The 18,810-nt window shown below is 38.5% G+C and overlaps 1 long non-coding RNA gene across 1 annotated transcript; it reads left to right on the top strand.

Moving 5' to 3' along the window:
- Positions 1-203: 203 nt before the first annotated feature.
- Positions 204-18,299, top strand: LOC149247669 (uncharacterized). The gene is made up of 3 exons (XR_016265642.1): positions 204-690; positions 882-969; positions 17,802-18,299. It is a non-coding gene; the product is annotated as an uncharacterized LOC149247669 (long non-coding RNA).
- The last annotated feature ends 511 nt before the right edge of the window (positions 18,300-18,810 follow it).

Genomic DNA, 18,810 nt, shown 5'->3' with positions numbered 1-18,810 from the left:
CAATGAAAAGGATTCTAAAGTATGTCAATGGAACAAAACAGTACGGCATTTTGTACACCGCAACCGATGATTTCAGGCTGGTTGGTTACACTGACAGTGCTTGGGTAGGAAGTGTCTGGATAGTTAATCCGTTGCAACCACTCAAATCAAGATATGTAAGCTTAGTTATGGAGCAGTCAATCATAGGAAATGGGAGGACGAGGTCCGATTTCAAATTGTGACACGTTTTGCAACCCCGAGAATTGGATTTCGTAGCTGCCTTCAGCCCTTTGCTATTGGTGCTGCCTCCTGCTACTGCTGTGACAAGTCATGGTTTGTGGGCTTATCTTCGAAGACATGTGGGAGGTGGGATTTGACATGGTGCTGTTACTCGAATTCTTGCAGCTCGGCTAAACTTAGCACCTGCTCTTTGTGATGATAAAACGGTTGATCTTGTAACTCAGTGAGATTTGAACAATGGATCATTGTAGATGGAGTCAGAGATTGGTGCATTTTAGGGACATATCCAAGATCAAGATACCCTAAATTATGGCCATTGATATTCCGGCTGAATTTTTCCGCTAGTCTATGGAGCGAAGAAGAAATTGAGTGCATGGAAGTGGTCGCGACAATAATGGATAGCGTAGGTCATTAAAGGACTGTGTGTCGTCTCATATAGGAATCACAGACTTCAGAGGTCTGTTACGCCAGGTAAGTCTATATTTTCTACCAGTTTTTCTCCTTGGAATCCAAGTAATTTTAAAATATCTCCCTTATTTTCATACTATGGGTTCCACTATATATTGTATTAGCTATGTTTCACAATATCCAACTTGTTTTTCTTATATTTGTTTTCCTTGACTTAATAGCTTCACGTTGTTAATGAATGCTAATTTATGCAGAGGTTATTCTTGTGAAATTGGATAACGAGAAGAATAATATAGAGATCAAAGCATGGGAAGAAAATGGAAAGGCCAGCTCAATGCGCAAGTAAGACCTTTCATTATTATTTTTATATGTGATGAATTTCGTAAATCAAATAAATGTTCCATGGATGCCAAATATGAGTCTTTGTTTTAGAAAAGACTGAAAATTATTTTCTTCACAGTGAGAATTTATACCAAAAAATATTTTCTTCATTATTATTGGTAGTGATAGAGTCAGTACCAAAAATGTTGCTCCCACATTATTTTTATACAATTTGAAAGGGTACTGAATCTATATGTGTATTTTGTATGTAACCACCAACTGTACCTTGTTGCCGTTTCATATACAGTAAAAATCTCTCCAGGATTTCTATGTGGGAAAATAATAAAAGAACTATAGTTGAGGCTCATAAAATGAATCATATCGATTGAACTAGAATTGGGTTTTTTTCCTTTTTGTTTTGGTTCCTACTTAAAACAAAGATTTCCTTCTTTCATGTTCTGACATGATATTAATTTTATGGTGTGGATGCTGAGACCAGGGAGCTATTCCCTTGCTTTTTACTGTAGTTGTCGATAGTTTATAATTTATTTAATTGGTAAGGAACTGATGGAGTAACGAGTCAAGGGCATAATATGTAGGGCTCTTGGGGAGGCATACGACTCCTCTGGTCACGAAGTACATCGAGGTGCCACTGTAATAAGATAAAAGGTGCAGTAAGCTGAAGATAAGGTGGGGACTTAAGGCTTCGCTTCACTTGGTTGGTTCCATTCCATTCGATCTTTGCCTAACGAGGAAGAAGAAACAGTTTCATATCATACGGAACGCTAATTCGCATGATCAGAAGCATTGATAATTTGAGCGGATATAATTTGCATATATGATGCTGATTACCTTGGTAATTGGACGTATTTCCATATCTAATGGAGATCACATTGGTAATTCGCATGTTTGGCCAGGATATCCTACTTCCAGATTTGCATATCCTAGATCAGGCTGAGATAACCGGTAGATCCTGCACGAGGAGACTGGTAGTATGCTTATTCACCATAAATCCAAAGACTGATGAGGGAGCTTGGTATATAATCTTGTATGCTTTACAATAAGTTGAAAAGTATACTTAATTGAAGCAACGTGACTTTCTCCGCTGCTAGCGTGTCTTTCTCCATTGCTCCTATATTGAAATCATGATTCCTTTGATGTAACAATACCATTTGATGTAACAATACCATGTCGTTTAAATGTTTGTTTCTTTAATGACATTAGTATTTCTCTAAACAGATTGAGCCCAATATTGAAGCCATAGCTAGCTCTCAATTTTTGATATTTTAACTCTAGAAACTATCTTATTTCTTTTGAACTTCCTTGGTTTTATTTCATTTGATGTTGTGCTCACATATCTCACAGTGGACCAATTTACAGATATAAAACATACATAAGAATCCATTGACCACTTGTATACAGAGATGGAGTTGTTGCACCTCCATAAATTAGGCAGGGGACAACCCTATATGTGACTGATATTGCTTGTTGTTGGCATCACGGTGATAATATTCTTTTATGTATCGTACTACAATGGGGTTAGTTGTTGATGAGGACTTTCCACATGTGATATAGTCAGCTATGCGTGAAAAAATATCTCTGGCTTGTAAAAGATTTATAAGTGTGCCAATTCCATTATTAATAGGTTCAATTTTTACTATATAACAGATTTGAAAAACATTTTGTGTAGAGAATGGGATGTGCTTAAAGGAGGAGAAGATATTTAAAGAGAAGAAATAATGAATATGTTATGGAGCATGTTGAGCAACTTGTGCTTCGATCCGAAGTATTGTGGCATGCAAAATAGGCCAAATCCATTATTTCTAGATCATCAAGTCCAGTTGGGATCTAAAGTCATTACGTAACCTTTGAAGCTTTTCTTTGTTGTCTTTTTATATGACCACCATAGGTGTAGTCACAGACAATGCATTTGATTTTGAAGTAGAAGTTGTTCAAGGATATGAGGTTTTTTAACTCCTAAATTTGGGTGCAGTATTTTGAAGTAGAAGTTTTTCAAGGATATGAGGCTTTTTAACTCCAAAATTTAGGTGGAGTAAGTGTTGTGGCATATAAAAAGTGTGACATCTCCTTTTATTCTTGATCCTCTTACTAAGAAGCACCTCATCCCTCACCATCCTATGACCCCCACATGCATAAAAAGGATATCTGCTTAAACCCATAGTGAGTGCTAATGGAGGTCCCACTCATGCACTCTCTCACTTCCTAGCCACCAAGCTTCAACCCTTTCTTGGCACATCTTATTCTTTCATTAAATATTCTGCCCACTTCATCCAAAAGGCCAAATCCATTCATCTTGACCCTAATGACATCTTCGTGAGCTTTGATGTCGTCTCCCTCTATGCCAAAATCCTTGTTCGTGAAGCTTTAGAATTAATATCCAAGTTGGTCGATCTTGAAACCCTCAACCTTATTAAAATGTGTGTATCCTTTACCTTCTTTTACTACAATGGTATTTTCTATGAACACACAGAAAGAATGACAATGGGATCTAATGATTTTTTATATGTCATGATTCTTCTTGAATTTATGCCTTACGACGTTTCCTTTGCAACATTTGGTGCAAATCCTAGTTACTAAGCCATAATAAATATGCTTCCTTACACCACTACACCATAGGCACTTTTAAGACATTTTTTTAAGAGAAAATAAATCTTTCTTCTTAAAAAGTCACTCTTTATTTTAATTATTTTACATTAAAAATTTTATAGCAATTGAATTGTCTTAAATATAAAATTTAAGACAAAAAAAGTTTGACACAAAAATATTTTAAGACAAAACTTTGTATTTATGACAAAAACAACTTAAGACAAATATATTTTAAGAGAAAATTTTAAATTTAAGACAAAAACAATTTAAGACAAAAACAGTTTGAGACAAAAATATTTTAAGACAACTTTATTTTAAAACAAAAATAGTTTAAGACAAAACTTTATATTTAAGACAAAAACAGTTTGAAACAAAACTATTTTAAGACAACTTTATATTTAAGACAATGGCCACTTAATACAAATCTCATTTAAGACAATTAACAATTAAGACAAAAACATATCAATTTAAGAAAATATTATCTAACAACTAGCAAATCGACTCTAACAGTGCACCCTAAGTCTGCCAACTTGCAGGCTACTACTATATCACGCCTATACCAACACTATTATTTTAGTTTCCATTCATGTTATCTTATATAAAGACAATGACTTGTTGGGCTCTTCGTTTTATGGGGGTAGCTGACTCTGAAGAACATGAAAACTTTCCCTCGCAAGATTTCCCAGACATTAATTACTCTTTTGTCCCATCGATCTTTATTGATACGATTAGAGACAACTTGTATGTAATTACATTTGACACCACTACACAGAGGGGAATTTTAAGACAAATTTTTCAGACAAAATAAATCTTTTGTCTTAAAATTTTCAATATGAGGCACTAGTAAAAAAAGGTAACGGATTAGGGGTTCGTCTTTAAGATATTGATGGGTTCTTTGGGTAGTAGAGCGATGGAGGGTGAAAACAACTAACGGGATTTAGGGTGTTGGAGGCCGACAACAGAGGTGTGCGTCACGAGAGGATCAATGGAGGCACTTTTGATGAAACTGGGTAGGTGGTAACATAGTTGGAGTACTTTTCAGGGTCTCCATCAATTGTGATTTAACTTGTGTTTTTTGATTGTTTTATTTATTTTGAATGCTTCTTATGTCTGTTGGTTGTTGTTATTAGCACATTGTTGTGCTAGATGGGAAACACGGATGAGATTCACCTCAAAGATTGTTGAACAATGCAACAAGAAATTCTTAATTTGATTTTTCCTTGATTAAATTGAGAAAATTTGATTTTCCACATCAACAGACAACTATGATGGAATTAACTTGTATGACATGGCTTGTGACACCCATTTTACTCAATAAATTTGAGTTGGAGGAGTTAGAGGTCAGTTGAGCATGTGTGATTGCTAATATGTAGCAATCAAAGTCAATTATCTTAAGTTGTTTTCTGTTAAACTAGTTCTAATTGTTGGAGGAACTAGAGGAAGGCTAGTTGTGCAGTGGGACTTAAGTCAAATATAGTGATCATCTAGTTAACTCATAAATCAACCCAAAAAAGCTAGTGCATGTAAAGAATTCAAGTTCCCTAGCTATGGTGGAGATTCCAAGGCAGTGTAACATAAGTTGTAGACTAGTCTTGAGCGTATAGGTGTTGCATGCAGTTACATGATCAATATTAGGAATTGCACAATCCATTTTGGAAAAAAACCTAAATAACAGGGGCCTAATTTCTCAATGAATTGCATAAGGAAATAGGGGCTCAAGTAGAGGCAGAAATTGACGAAGTTTAGGTTTGGGCTTCTTACTAAGAAAAGAGATAGGTTATTCACTTACAGGTTGTGCACGGTTGAGTAAAGCAATTTTAATACATCTATATTCATCATATTGATGTAAGAACTCATTTGAGTTTTTAGCAAATTCCTTTCCCTAGGAAAAATATTTTGTGCATGTGTTTTATTTCTTATTGCATGTATGAATTTTTTGTTCTAAATTGTGAATTAACTTCTGTAGAGAAATACGGTTGGTTTGTGTAGCTACATTCATTTGTTTGATGAATAGTGTGTTGCGTCCATATTTGGATAAGTTTGTTATTATGTTCATTGATGATATACTTGTATATTCTAAAAATGAGGAAGAGCATGTCGAGTACTTAGCAATAGTATTGAGGTGATTGAGAGAGAATTAGTTGTATGCTAAGCTCAACAAGCATAGTTTTTTTCAGAATTTGGCACATTACTCGGGACATGTTGTCTCGAAGGAAGGCATTGCAGTAGATCCAAAGAAGATAAGGACCTTCATAGAGTGGGTAGCTCCTAAGAATGTGGATGAGGTGAGATCTTTCATGGGTTTGGCAGGCTATTATCAGAGGTTCATCAGGAACCTCTCACAAATTTCTTATCCCATTACATCATGGAAAATGAAAGGTAATAAGCTTGAATGGACAAAGGAGTGTGAAACTAGCTTTGAGAAACTTAAGCAGTTGTTGATGCATGCACCAGTACTATAGATTACAAATTCAGACAAAGAGTTTGTGGTATGGATAGATGCTTGTAAGAGAGGGCTTGGTGGAGTCCTTATGTAAGATGGGCAAGTGGTAAGTTATGAGTCCCAGAAGATAGACGAGCATGAGCAGAACTACCTATCACATGATCTTGAGTTAGTAGTGATTATACATGCAATGAAGATATGGAGGCACTATCTTCTTGGTAGGCAGTTTGTGCTTATGGGTGATCACATTAGGTTGAGGTATTTGTTTGACTAGCTGAATCTGAATGCCAGCAAAGCTAGATGGTTGGCCATGATGAGTGAATTTGATTTTGAGATCAGGTACATCAAAGGTAAAGAGAACATGGTAGCAGATGCTCTCATCATACGGGTACAAGTACATCACTTGGTAGCTATGAGCTTCTATGGGACGGACTTACAGGATAGGATCTTGCAGGTAGGACATCAGGATGTCAAGTATATGGGGATTGTTCACATGTTGCAGTAAGGTGATAGTATAGGTACAAGTCATGGTATAGGTACATGTAGTGGCATAGGTGTAGGTGGAAGTACAGGTACAGGTATAGGCACAAGTATAGGTGCAGGTGCATAGGTCAAGGACTATTGTCTTACAGTAGATGGACTGGTCAGGTTCCAAGACATGATATATGAACCAGATAGCAGTAAGCTCAAGAAGGTGATATTCAGGGAATTCCATGCGAAAACATATCCATGTCACCCAGGTTATCAGAAGACACTGATATCATTTAAGAGATATTACTATTGGCTAAATTTGAAGAGGGATGTAGTAGAGTTTGTGGCTAGATGCTTTGATTGTCAATGAGTGAAGGCAGAGTGTAGACATCCAAGCGGACCGCTACAGTCGATTGCTATTCCATAATGGAAATGGGGTCATTTCCATGGACTTCATCACAAGGTTTCCGAAGATAGTGAAGCAACATGATTTCATCATGGTCATTGTGGACAGGCTAACAAAGGTTGCACGCTTCATTTCGTTAAAGTCTACGTTCTCATCTAGTGATGTGGCACAGGTGTTCATCAGAGATGTGGTTATACTACATGGTGTTCCGAAGAAGATTGTGTTAGACGGGGATTCGAACTTCACTTACAAGTTTTGGAAGGAGCTATTTGTAGGTTTGGTCACAAAGTTGGCCTTCAGCACAACTTATCATCCATAGAAAGATGGACAAATAGAGAGGGTCAATAATATATTGGAGGACATGTTGAGGTTGGAAGACATGTTGAGGATGTATGTGATGCATTGGCAGTGGAAGTGGAAGAGTATCTCCCTTTGGTAGAGTTCGCATACAAGAATGGTTATCAAGAGTCGTTGAGGATCATTCCTTTTGAGGCATTGTATGGGCGAAGTTGTAGCACTCCCATTAGTTGGAGTCATCCAGTTAGTAGAGTATTGATTGGATTATATGTTGGCAGACCTAGAACATGAGATGCAGGTGATCAAGAAGAATTTAAAGGAAACACGGGTTAGGCAGAAGAGTTATGCAGATAGGAACAAGTTGTTCAAGGAGTTCTAGGTTGGGGAATAGGTATACTTTCACATCAAAACAAATAAGAGCTCCTTGCGGATTATATCGTGTGCCAAGTTGGCAGCACGGTTTTGTGGACCCTTCAGTATCATTGAGAGGATTAGACGAGTAGCCTATTGACTTGCACTACCTCCCACAGTGAAAACCCACGATGTTTTACATCTATCTTTTCTTAAGAAGTACGTTAAACATTGTGATCATGTAATTGACTGGTTTGTATTGTAGTTTGAACTAGATGGAGATTTCCAGTCGGAGCCACAATGTATATGACAGAAAAACATTTCTCATGCTCACCGAGCAATCGAGCAAGTTAAAGTGTAGTGGAAGCACTTTGGGCTCTATGAAGCTAAGTGGGAGATAACGGATCAAATGTGGGTCATGTATCCTTCCTTGTTTGTTGGTTGAGGAAAAGTAGCTCGACATGGTGGTTTGGTATTTGCTTATGGTGGTTTGGTACTTTCTTATGGTGGTTTGGTATTTTCTTATGGTGGTTTGGTATATGCTTTATGGTGGTTTGATATATGCTTTATGATGGTTTGATGTATGATATATAATGTTTTAATATGTCTTAGATATGATGACTAGTATATGTTTGATATATGTTTTGGTATATGATTTGGCATATGTTTTGGTATCTATATTTATGGTGATGTTTCTTGTTGTGTTATAAAGCTCCACTATGTGATATGGGTATCAATTCATTATGGTTATGTTATCATGATGTTATGATGTCACGTGGATTGCAACTCAAGAGAATGATCATTGTAAATACCGCAATGAGTTGTGATAAAAAGCTCCACTATGCAGTATGTTGTCATGTTGTCATGATGTTCTTCTCTTGAGCAGATTTTTCATTGTAAATACTGCATCGAGCCATGTTATAAAGCTCCATAATCCGTATGTCTTCTTTCAACTATTTTCTAAGATATATGTGTGATTGAACACCAAGGACAGTGTCCCCCAAGGGGGAGGGTTCTATAACAGCTTTGGTCAAAATTCCACATAATAAAAGTTTAAAACAATAACCACGAATGAATGGGACACTTATTCCAAGCTGAATGTAGGGCAAGACATCTTAGGGGTGTTCATTTGGTTGTTTGTGGCTAAAGGAAATTGGAAAAGGCAATGGCTAAGGCTCTGGAAAGGCAAAATGGCATTTTTGGGATAATTATTTATGCAAATAATGGAAAATAGGAGAAAAAGGAGGTGAAAGGTCAAAGGTTGCATGTGAGGAGGGAAATGAAGGAAAATAATAGAAAATGAAGAAAATAGAGGCCTCGTCCATAAAAAGGCTGATGAGGATCAGCTAGTAACCTTTTGTCAGTTTAGCTTTTGAGCTCTTTCATTATTCTCTCTATCTCTCATACTCTTGGACACTTAGAGCTTTCTTGGAACACTTTGGCATTGGATCACGAAAGGAAAAGAAGTTAAGAGGAAGAAATGATCAAGTAGCTACAATAGGCTTCATTCCAGGTATCAACTTGCATGTGTATTTTCCTTTCTAGATTTGGCATGCATGGGATTGCATGTGTTTATTTTCTACCATGGCATGGGTTTTGCCACCTGTGAAAGTATTTCCAGCCTAGCCTTCTCATTTCCTGATAGCTTTGATGAGATGGGTTCTCTCATTCAGTTTATGTGGGATGGCCAGGTTGGATTCGAAGCTGATTAGGGTGGATCTCCAAATTGGCAAACACATGGTGTAGTGGTCCCTAAACGAGACTGACAATGCATGAAGCCACTGGCCTAGTAACCCCTGGACGAGACTCTGGGTTGTGGTAAAGCTAGATTGTGTCCATCGGTGGGCATGGGAATCCTTTTCGTTGAATGGTGGGATATACGGTAAAGCCAAGAGCTGGATTTTCTCTCCGTTGGGCCTAGTGATTCCATGATGGAATGCACGGTAAAACCTAGAGAGTATGTCTCGGTGTAGGACCTAGTGATCCTTGAATCAGAATGCACATGCACAGTAAAGCCTAAGAGACTAGGGGGCACTCAAATTCCTCACGGTGAAGGTAGAGAACTCCGGTGGCATCCACATTGATTGGTGTTTTTGATGTGTTATATGAGTCGGACATTCATGCTTGGAATATGGCACCAGGGTGATGATTTGAAGAGATTATTGGCTCAACAAATCTATGGTCGAGCGGAATGTGGTAGTCCCATCATCGGTTGGTTCATTGCATTGATTAATGAGAAATTCATTCCATTGATTTTCATGTGTAAATTGATTGGTGTATATATGGATTTTGATAGCTCATATGTTTATTGTATTTTTGTCCCTATTATAAGGGTTACATGTACATTTTATGGCATCAACTATGAATGGATCTCAGCATGTTTTTACTTGTATGTGAATGGATAATGTGTCTATGACCTAATAGATGAATATGTAGCAAATGACATGAAGGAACAACGGTTTATCGTGATTCTCAGATAAGTATGATATCCCTACACTTAATTATGTTGTTTACACTTGTAGGTTACACGTCGATGATATGTTGATGAAATGCTTGTCATGGATAGTACGGGTCTGGTTAAGGTCTTGTTGAGCTTATTGCTTTTGCTACATTGTTTCCCTGTACTTTCCTTCATTTCAAGCTATCATTCCATTTTGGGTAGTGGCCTTGGCTCTCGGCCTGAAAAAGTGGCTTAAATCCCAGGGTTGCTGCCATAGAATTGGAAATTCTGGTCCACAGTTGTTGGCAAGCAGGCCTATGAGAGTGAATTTGGGTTTTTGGTCACTCCCTTGCCCATAGTGTTGGGTAGCAGAAGCCCCGCGCAACAGTTAGGGGGCTCGAAGCTGGAAATTTTGGGTAAAGTTAGGGTAAAGTTAGGGTAAAGACTCCACTGAAAGAGCGGAGCATGAATTATAATAGGTTGAGTCAAAGGGTAGTCCACTCGGAAAATAATGTAAAGAAATGTAAATAGAGTTGGCCCACGCAGGGGTCACAGGCCAAGGAAGGGTGTAAATAGGGCAAGGGTCTATGGGTAGAGATAGTGAAGTTTTGATAGTTAATCTTGAAGATGAAATGTAGTGGGTTTTTGAAGACAATAGTCTGAAAGCATCTATAAGTCTGAGTCAAGGGTTGGGGTAGTAGGTAGAGGCTCTGCAGCTGTGTGCGTAGAGGCCTGAAAAGTCTGTAGCTGTGTGCGTAGACCCCTGTAGCTGAGTGCATAGGGTGGATCTGGATCTATTGAGGATAAGTGGAAATAAAGATAAGTTTCTTCTAAAAATTCTGTGTTCCTTCTGAGTTATCGCGAATCTGATTTTTATAATAGTTGTTTAATTACTCTGCTTATTGTATGAATTTATGTAAATTTGGGTTCATTTTAAATGCACGAATCGGTTACATTGGTTAAAGGTTTGCTCAAAGACCCTGTTGAATAGATCTAATTTATAACCACAACCTCTAATAGAATAGCGCACTAATAAGAATGATCTAATCAATCTAGATCTGTGTGAATACCGAGCAACGCGAAGCTGTAGACTAGTGCGCGTAACCTCCCGACCACATCTAGACATCCATGGGGTGCGAAAACCTAGTTCCAGCACCCTCCCCTGCTACCTCGGGTGAGACCTCAGTCCATCCTCCACAGGCTGTTGTCGAAAGGGCCAGTAGCTGTGGGATTTGTTTGGCTAAATAACTCTTTCGAACCTGGGTCAGGCCCATATAAGCCAAAAAATGGTTCCGTTGCGGGGACCAGGATCTGCCTAAGGGGTGGCTAATTTGGGAACACTGGAATCCTATAAAAAAAGAGCTTGAAGAGTGGTTAGATCTAAAGCTTCACGAGTTCGTGGTTCAGGAAAACTAAAACTCATGGATATCAGAGGAATAGTGGTTGGATTTTTATATAATCACGGATATACAAGAGATCTTCTTCGTAACATTTCCGATAGAATTGTACGAGTGGATAGCAAAGTTAGCTGATAGCATGGGGGGGTGTAGATTAGACCAGCTGATAGTGTGGACATCAGAACTAGTGCACAGGCTAGAAGCCACTGAAGATAAACTTACGCGCGTGGTAGCCCACTAGTTAGATCGAATCATGGGGGATTTATCAATGAATTCGCGATAGATACAACCAAAGTTACAGTGAAGCAGAAAGGTAATTTCTCCAAGGACCACGGGGTAGGTACATCAAATCATTGAATACTTGGATTAAGATGCTGCTGTGTGAAAAACATATTCTGCGCATATATTGATGTCTAGAGTAATGTGGAGTGGAAGGGGTTATCGAGGAGTAGGAGGAGTAGGGAACAATCCTCTGTTTTCTAGATTACGGGAGAGTGAGGAGGATCTCGCTAGGTTCTCACCCAGAAGTGCGGTTTGATTAATTAAAGAATGCTTGCCACTAATACCACCTTTGTCTACATCGCCACCCACTTCACCCCCATCGAGTCCATCCACACCAACTCCACCTCCACCCCCACCTCCACCACCAAAAGCTGGGATGGCGACCGCAGTCAAGGTACCCACATTCCATGGTGTAGGGAATGAAAAGCCAAGTCAGTTTTGGTTTGTGATAAACTCTGTATGGGACACGCAAGGCATAACAGATGAAAACATCAAAAAGGCTACGCTGGTCAGTGCACTACAGGACCGCGCACTGACATGGTACATAAAATACTCAACCGACCATCCGAATGAGGGAATAGCAACAATCCACAATGCACTTAATAAAGAGTTTGGCCGATCAAAGTCTGAAGCCCAGTCGGTCATTGGGTTCAAGGAGATAGCAATGTTGCCTGGCGAAACTCTGTGGGATTTGGACCAAAGGTTAAAGAGTACTATTCATGAAGCCAACATGACTTTGATAGATGGGTAGCATTGCGCATGGTTTGTGGTGTCATTAACACCCCATCCGAGGATGGCTTTTTCACAACTTAAGATTTCAACGCAAGCCAAGGCACTGGAGATAGAAATGAGGTTACACGCGACCCCAATACCGGACCCAGGGTTGAAGCTATCGAATGTGCAACATATATCTTGAATAAATGTCCAGGCAAAAGTGTCCAGAACATAGTTCTTGAAGAGGCATGGAGTGGAAGAAGGCATAGTGTCACTCACATGAGAGTCTTTGGTTGTGTGGCATATGCACATGTCCCGAATGAGTTGAGGAAGAAGTTGGATAGGAAGGGAAATAATGCATATTTGTTGGATACAGTGGTGAATCCAAGGCATACAAGCTCTAGAATCCATCAACCAAGAAAGTCATATTCAACACAGATGTATAGTTCATAGAAGAGGAAGCATGGGATGGAAGTTTAGAGAAGACAGTCAATGTGAAAGCATGTATACCACATGAGGACAAAGAGGAATTGACAACAACAAACAATTCTTCAACATTGACTCCCTCCACTCCTATTCAAGCACAACAATGCACGCAGCAAGGAACACCATCAACAAATAATAGGACAACATCATGCAATGAAGCAAGTTCTTCTCCAAGCATGCCGCAAAGAGCAACACCAAGTGACGTGTCAAGCGGATCGTCAGCAAGCACAAGAAGACTAAAATTCATAAATCTAAATGAAATTTATGAGCAAGATGTGGTTGATAGCAGCGTAGGTCTGAATTCATTATTTTCTTTTTTTTGTCATGTAAATGACCCAATCCCTTTTTAGGATGCAGTTAAAGAAGAAAAATGGGTTTTGGCAATGGAGGAAGAAATAAAAGCAATAGAAAAGAATGACACATGGGAGTTAGTGGACTTGCCGCAAGGAAAACAAGTCATTAGAGTGAAGTGGGTCTATAAGATCAAGAGCAATGTCGATGGGAAGATTGAAAGACACGAAGCAAGGCTAGTTGTGAAAGGATACAAGCAACAACATGGAAGAGATTATGCGGAGACGTTGACGCCAGTCACAAGGATGGATATGGTGAGTACAATTGTGGCAATTGTTGCACAACATAAATGGAAAGTGTATCAAATGGAAAGTGTATGTTGTGCAACCGCCTGATTATGAAGTAGAAGGAAAAGAAGACAAAGTATGTCAATTGAGGAAAGCTCTTTATGGGCTGAAGCAAGCAACGCGTGCATGGTACAGTACGATAGATGCCTACTTGGTTGACAATGGTTTCAACAAGTGTGATGGAGAGCCTACCCTCTACATCAAAGAGAGTGATCGTAAGATTCTTATTGACGTCTTATATGTAGATGATTTGATTTTGACGGGCAGTGATGAATTCCTCATCACTGATTTCAAACAGTCATGAAGAATGAATTTGAAATGATTGACTTGGGCTTGTTAAGATATTTTTTGGGGATAGAAGTGAAAAAAATGGAAAATGGCATTTTTATCTCTCAAGCAAAGTATGTGGTAGACATTTTGGAGAGGTTTAAAATGCAGAACAGCGAGCCCACACCAACTCCAACTGTCATGGGGTTGAAGTTGAGCAAAGAAGATTGTACCAGCAATGTCAATTTGACATTATACAAAAGTATGATAGGCAGCTTGATGTATTTTACCACCACTAGGCTGGATATAATGTATGCAGTGAATTTGGTGTTGAGGTTCATGGAGACACCCAAGCAGATGCATGGGAAAGGAATGAAAAGGATTCTAAAGTATGTCAATGGAACAAAACAATATGGCATTTTGTACATCGCAACCGATGATTTTAGGCTGGTTGGTTGCAATGATAGTGCTTGGGTAGGAAGTGTTGATGACAGAAAGAGCACATCAGGATATGTTTTTCATTTGGGTTCTGGAGCCATTTCATGGGCTTCCAAAAAGGCTCTTCCTTGTCTCTTCAGGCAACAAGGCTCCAACAACATCGTCAAACTCAAGGATTTCTGATGTACTAAAGCTTATGGAAGTAACAAAGTGATCCCAGGATTCAGGCAAAGAACATAATAGAGTTATTGCCTTATCCTCTGAATCAAATTTCACATCTAGACTGTCTAATTGCACCAGTAAGGTATTAAAAACATTCAGGTGATCAGCAATTGAGGTACCTTCTTTCATCCGCAAACCGTAAAGCTGTCGTTTCAGGAGAATCCGATTTGTCAAAGATTTCGTCATATAGAGCTTCTCAAGCTTCGACCACAAGCCTGCGGCGGTTTTCTCTGACACAATGTTGAACAGAACATCGTCCGCCAGACATAACCGAATTGCGCTCAGAGCTTTATCGTCCATCTCATCCCATTCATCCTCTGTCATGGAAGGAGGTCTTTTGTTTTTCCCCAACAGTGCTTTCGCCACACCTTGTTGAACCAACAGATCGTGCATCTTCACCTTCCAGATCTCAAAATTATTCTTGCCATTAAATTTCTCAATTTCAAACCGGGCACTTTGAGTTTTCGCCATTTTGTATCAACAAAAAAACACAATAATCTCCAATATCCAACCAGCAATAAAAAAAAAATTGCCTATGCCTTTGTTTTTACACAACAAAAAAAAAACTGCCTATGCCTCTGTACTTTTGCCTTTAAAAAAAAACTGCCCTTTGGCACTTCACACAAAAAGTTTCTTGTTTGCACTTTATTTGTAGCGCATATATATTGCAATGAAGCGTTTGTATTTACAACATTTGTATATCTCTCCAGCGCAATGTAATATTACTATTCATAACAAAGTTACAGCCTTAGGATCATCAAACCTCCGCGCAGGTAATAAGCACTCACTGTCATATAAGCAGTACAGTTCTGAAACGATAGCACTCAGTTATATGCACCACTCAATTCAAATATGCACCAGCCACTCAATTCAAATATGCAACGCCCCACTCAATTCAAATATGCAACGCACCACTCAATTCAAATATGCACCAGCCATTCAATTCAACTATGCACCAGCAATATGTAAAAAAACAGCGCATTGATTTAATCTTCACGCAGTTTTAAATACCGTTTCCACGCTGTTTATAACATATATATCCATGCCGTTTTCCAATATATATATACGCTGGTTTAAAACACATCAAATCCACATAATTCACGCTGGTTCCAATATATATATACGCTGTTGGAAATATAATTCACGCTGTTTTGATAATATGTCCACGCCCGTTTTCAAAATATATAACCACGCATTTCAATGTAAATCACACCGTTTTATAACATTTCCACGCAGGTTCAAGATGTACCTCTGTCAACGCAGTTTACCAGTGTACCAGGCAGCGCCCACAGACGATTCGCGCAGCAGTAAACTCCATGCAATCTCCAGCACGCACCAGTGCTCCACCTCCAGCACGCATTTCAACTTGCCTCCAACTGCTCTGATACCAATTGTTGGAATCCAGAGGCACAGCAAACAAAAAAATAAACACACAGCAGAATATCAAGCACATATGACAATATTTAACGTGGTTCACCCAACCAATCTGGGCTACGTCCACCAAACATAGGCATCAGGAATTTATTAATCATATTGGAGATTACATAATGAAAACCTCATAAAACTCTCACCCTCTCAGCAAACCATCCGAATGGTTGCCTGTTATATAGCATAGAGAATCTAACAGCCTCATTAACTCCCTCACATCAAATATAGGAGGCATTAACTCCCTCCCAACAACCTGGAGTTAATCTAGGACCTGAATTCTATTGTTGTCATCAGCTGAGATTTTTCCTATTTTGCTACAAACAGAAAATCTCAACAATATTATATAAACTAGCTAATTATGCAAAAAATACTGTGTTTACCTTAAACCAAGATTTATTGTATTTATGTATAAAATCACTTATATTTAATAAAATACAGAAAAATACTTTATGGATTTACGAGGGATGAAAAAAGATTATTACACTGTAAAGTGTTCCGCTCTGAAATCTAGTTTTCTAGCTTCCTTCGTGTCATAATTTGTGCCATTCGATATTTTGTTAAAGAATATCCATTGATTTGAATTGGATGACGGTTGCTACTCGGTCCCAAGTCCATCCATTTCACAAAGGCTTTCCCAACTCCACAAACAACTCTGGCTTGCGTGTTTGTTTTTCAGCTCTAGATAGTTAATCCGTTGCAACCACTCAAATAAGGATAGGTAAGCTTAGTTATGGAGCAGTCAATCGTAGGAAATGGGAGGACGAGGTCCGATTTCAAATTGTGACACGTTTTTCGACCCCGAGAATTGGATTTGGCAGCTGCCTTCGGCCCTTTGCTATTGGCGCTGCCTCCTGCTACTGCTGTGACAAGTCATGGTTTGTGGGCTTATCTTGGAAGACATGTGGGAGGTGGGATTCGACTTGGTGCTGTTGCTCGAATTCTTGCATCTCGGCTAAACTTAGCACCTGCTCTTTGTGATGATAAAACTGGTGATCTTGTAACTTAGTGAGATTCGAACAATGGATCATTATAGATGGAGTCAGAGATTGTTGCATTTTAGGGACATATCCAAGATCAAGAAGCCCTAAATTATGGCCATCGATATTACGGCTGAATTTGTCCACCAGTCCATCGAGCAAAGACGAAATTGAGTGCATGGAAGTGGCGGTGACAACAATGGATAGCGTAGGTCATTAAAAGTCTGTGTGCCGTCTCCAATAGGAATCACAGACTTGAGAGGTCTGTTACGCTAGGTAAGTCTATATTTTCTACCAGGTTTTCTCTTCCAAGTAATTTTAAAATATCTTCCTTATTTTCATACTATGGGTTCCATTATATATTGTATTAGCTATGTTTCACAATATCCAACTTGTTTTTCTTATATTTGTTTTCCTTGACTTAACAGCTTCACGTTGTTAATGAATGCTAATTTCTGCAGAGGTCATTCTTGTGAAATTGAATAACGAGAAGAATAATATAGTGATGAATTTCGTAAATCAAATAAATGTTCCATGGATGCCAAATATGAGTCTTTGTTTTAGAAAACACTGAAAATTATTTTCTTCACAGTGAGAATTTATAAAGCGAGTGATAGAGTCAGTACCAAAAATGTTGCTCCCACATTATTTTTACACAATTTGAAAGGGTACTGAATCTATATGTGTATTTTTTATGTAACCACCAACTGTACCTTGTTACCATTTCATATACAGTAAAAATCTCTCCAGGATTTCTATATGGGAAAATAATAAAAGAACTATAGCTGAGGCTCATAAAATGAACCATATCATTTGGACTAGAATCGGGTTATTTTCCAATTTGTTTTGGTTCCTACTGAAAACAAAGATTTCCTTCTTTAATGTTGTGAAATGACATAAATTTTATGGTGTGGATGCTGAGACCAGGGAGCTATTCCCTTGCTTTTTACTGTAGTTGTTCATAGTTTATAATTTATTTTATTGGTAAGGAATTGATGGAGTAACGAGTCAAGGACATAATATGTAGGGCTCTTGGGAAGGCATGCGACTCCTCTGGTCACGAAGTACATCGAGGTGCCACTGTAATAAGATAAAAGGTGCAGTACGCTGAAGATAAGTTGGGGAGTTAAGGCTTCGCTTCACTTGGTTGGTTCAATTCGATTCGCTCTTTGCCTAATGAGGAAGAAGCAACAGTTTCATATCAGAGGGAGCGCTAATTTGCATGATCAGAAGCATTGATAATTCGAGCGGATATAATTTGTATATATGATGCTACTTACATTGGTAATTGGACGTATTTCCATATCTAATTGAGATCACATTGGTAATTCGCATGTTTGGCCAGGATATCCTACTTCAGATTTGCATATCCTGTAGGAATATCTCGCATATCAGGCTGAGATAACCAGTAGATCCTGCACAAGGAGACTGGTAGTATACTTATTCAACATAAATCCAAAGATTGATGAGGGAGCTTGGTATATAATCTTGTATGCTTTACATTAAGTTGAAAAGTATACTTAATTGAAACAACGTGACCTTCTCCGCTGCCAGCGTGTCTTTCTCCATTGCTCCTATATTGAAATCGTGATTCCTTTGATGTAACAATACCATATCGTTTAAATGTTCGTTTCTTTAATGACATTAGTATTTCTCTAATTGAGCCCAATATTGAAGGCATAGCTAGCTCTCAATTTTTGATATTTTAACTCTGGAAACTATCTTATTTCTTTTGAACTTTCTTGGTTTTATTTCATTTGATGTTGTGCTCACATGTCTCACAGTGGACCAATTTACAGATATATAAAACATACATAGGAATCCATTTACCACTTGTATACAGAGATGGAGTTGTTGCACCTGCATAAATTAGGCAGGGGACAAGAACCCTATATGTCACTGATATTGCTTGTTGTTGGAATCACAAGGATAATATTCTTCTATGTATCGTACTACAATGGGGATATAGTTGTTGATGAGGACTTTCCACATGTCATA

Source organism: Pinus tabuliformis, chromosome 7 (genome assembly GCF_031772625.1).
Source record: "Pinus tabuliformis cultivar Carrire ecotype Pingquan chromosome 7, CPIR1, whole genome shotgun sequence".
In the NCBI taxonomy this organism is placed as follows: Eukaryota; Viridiplantae; Streptophyta; class Pinopsida; order Pinales; family Pinaceae; genus Pinus; species Pinus tabuliformis.
Note: the sequence above shows the minus strand (reverse complement) of the source record. Positions and strands in the feature narration are given on the sequence as shown.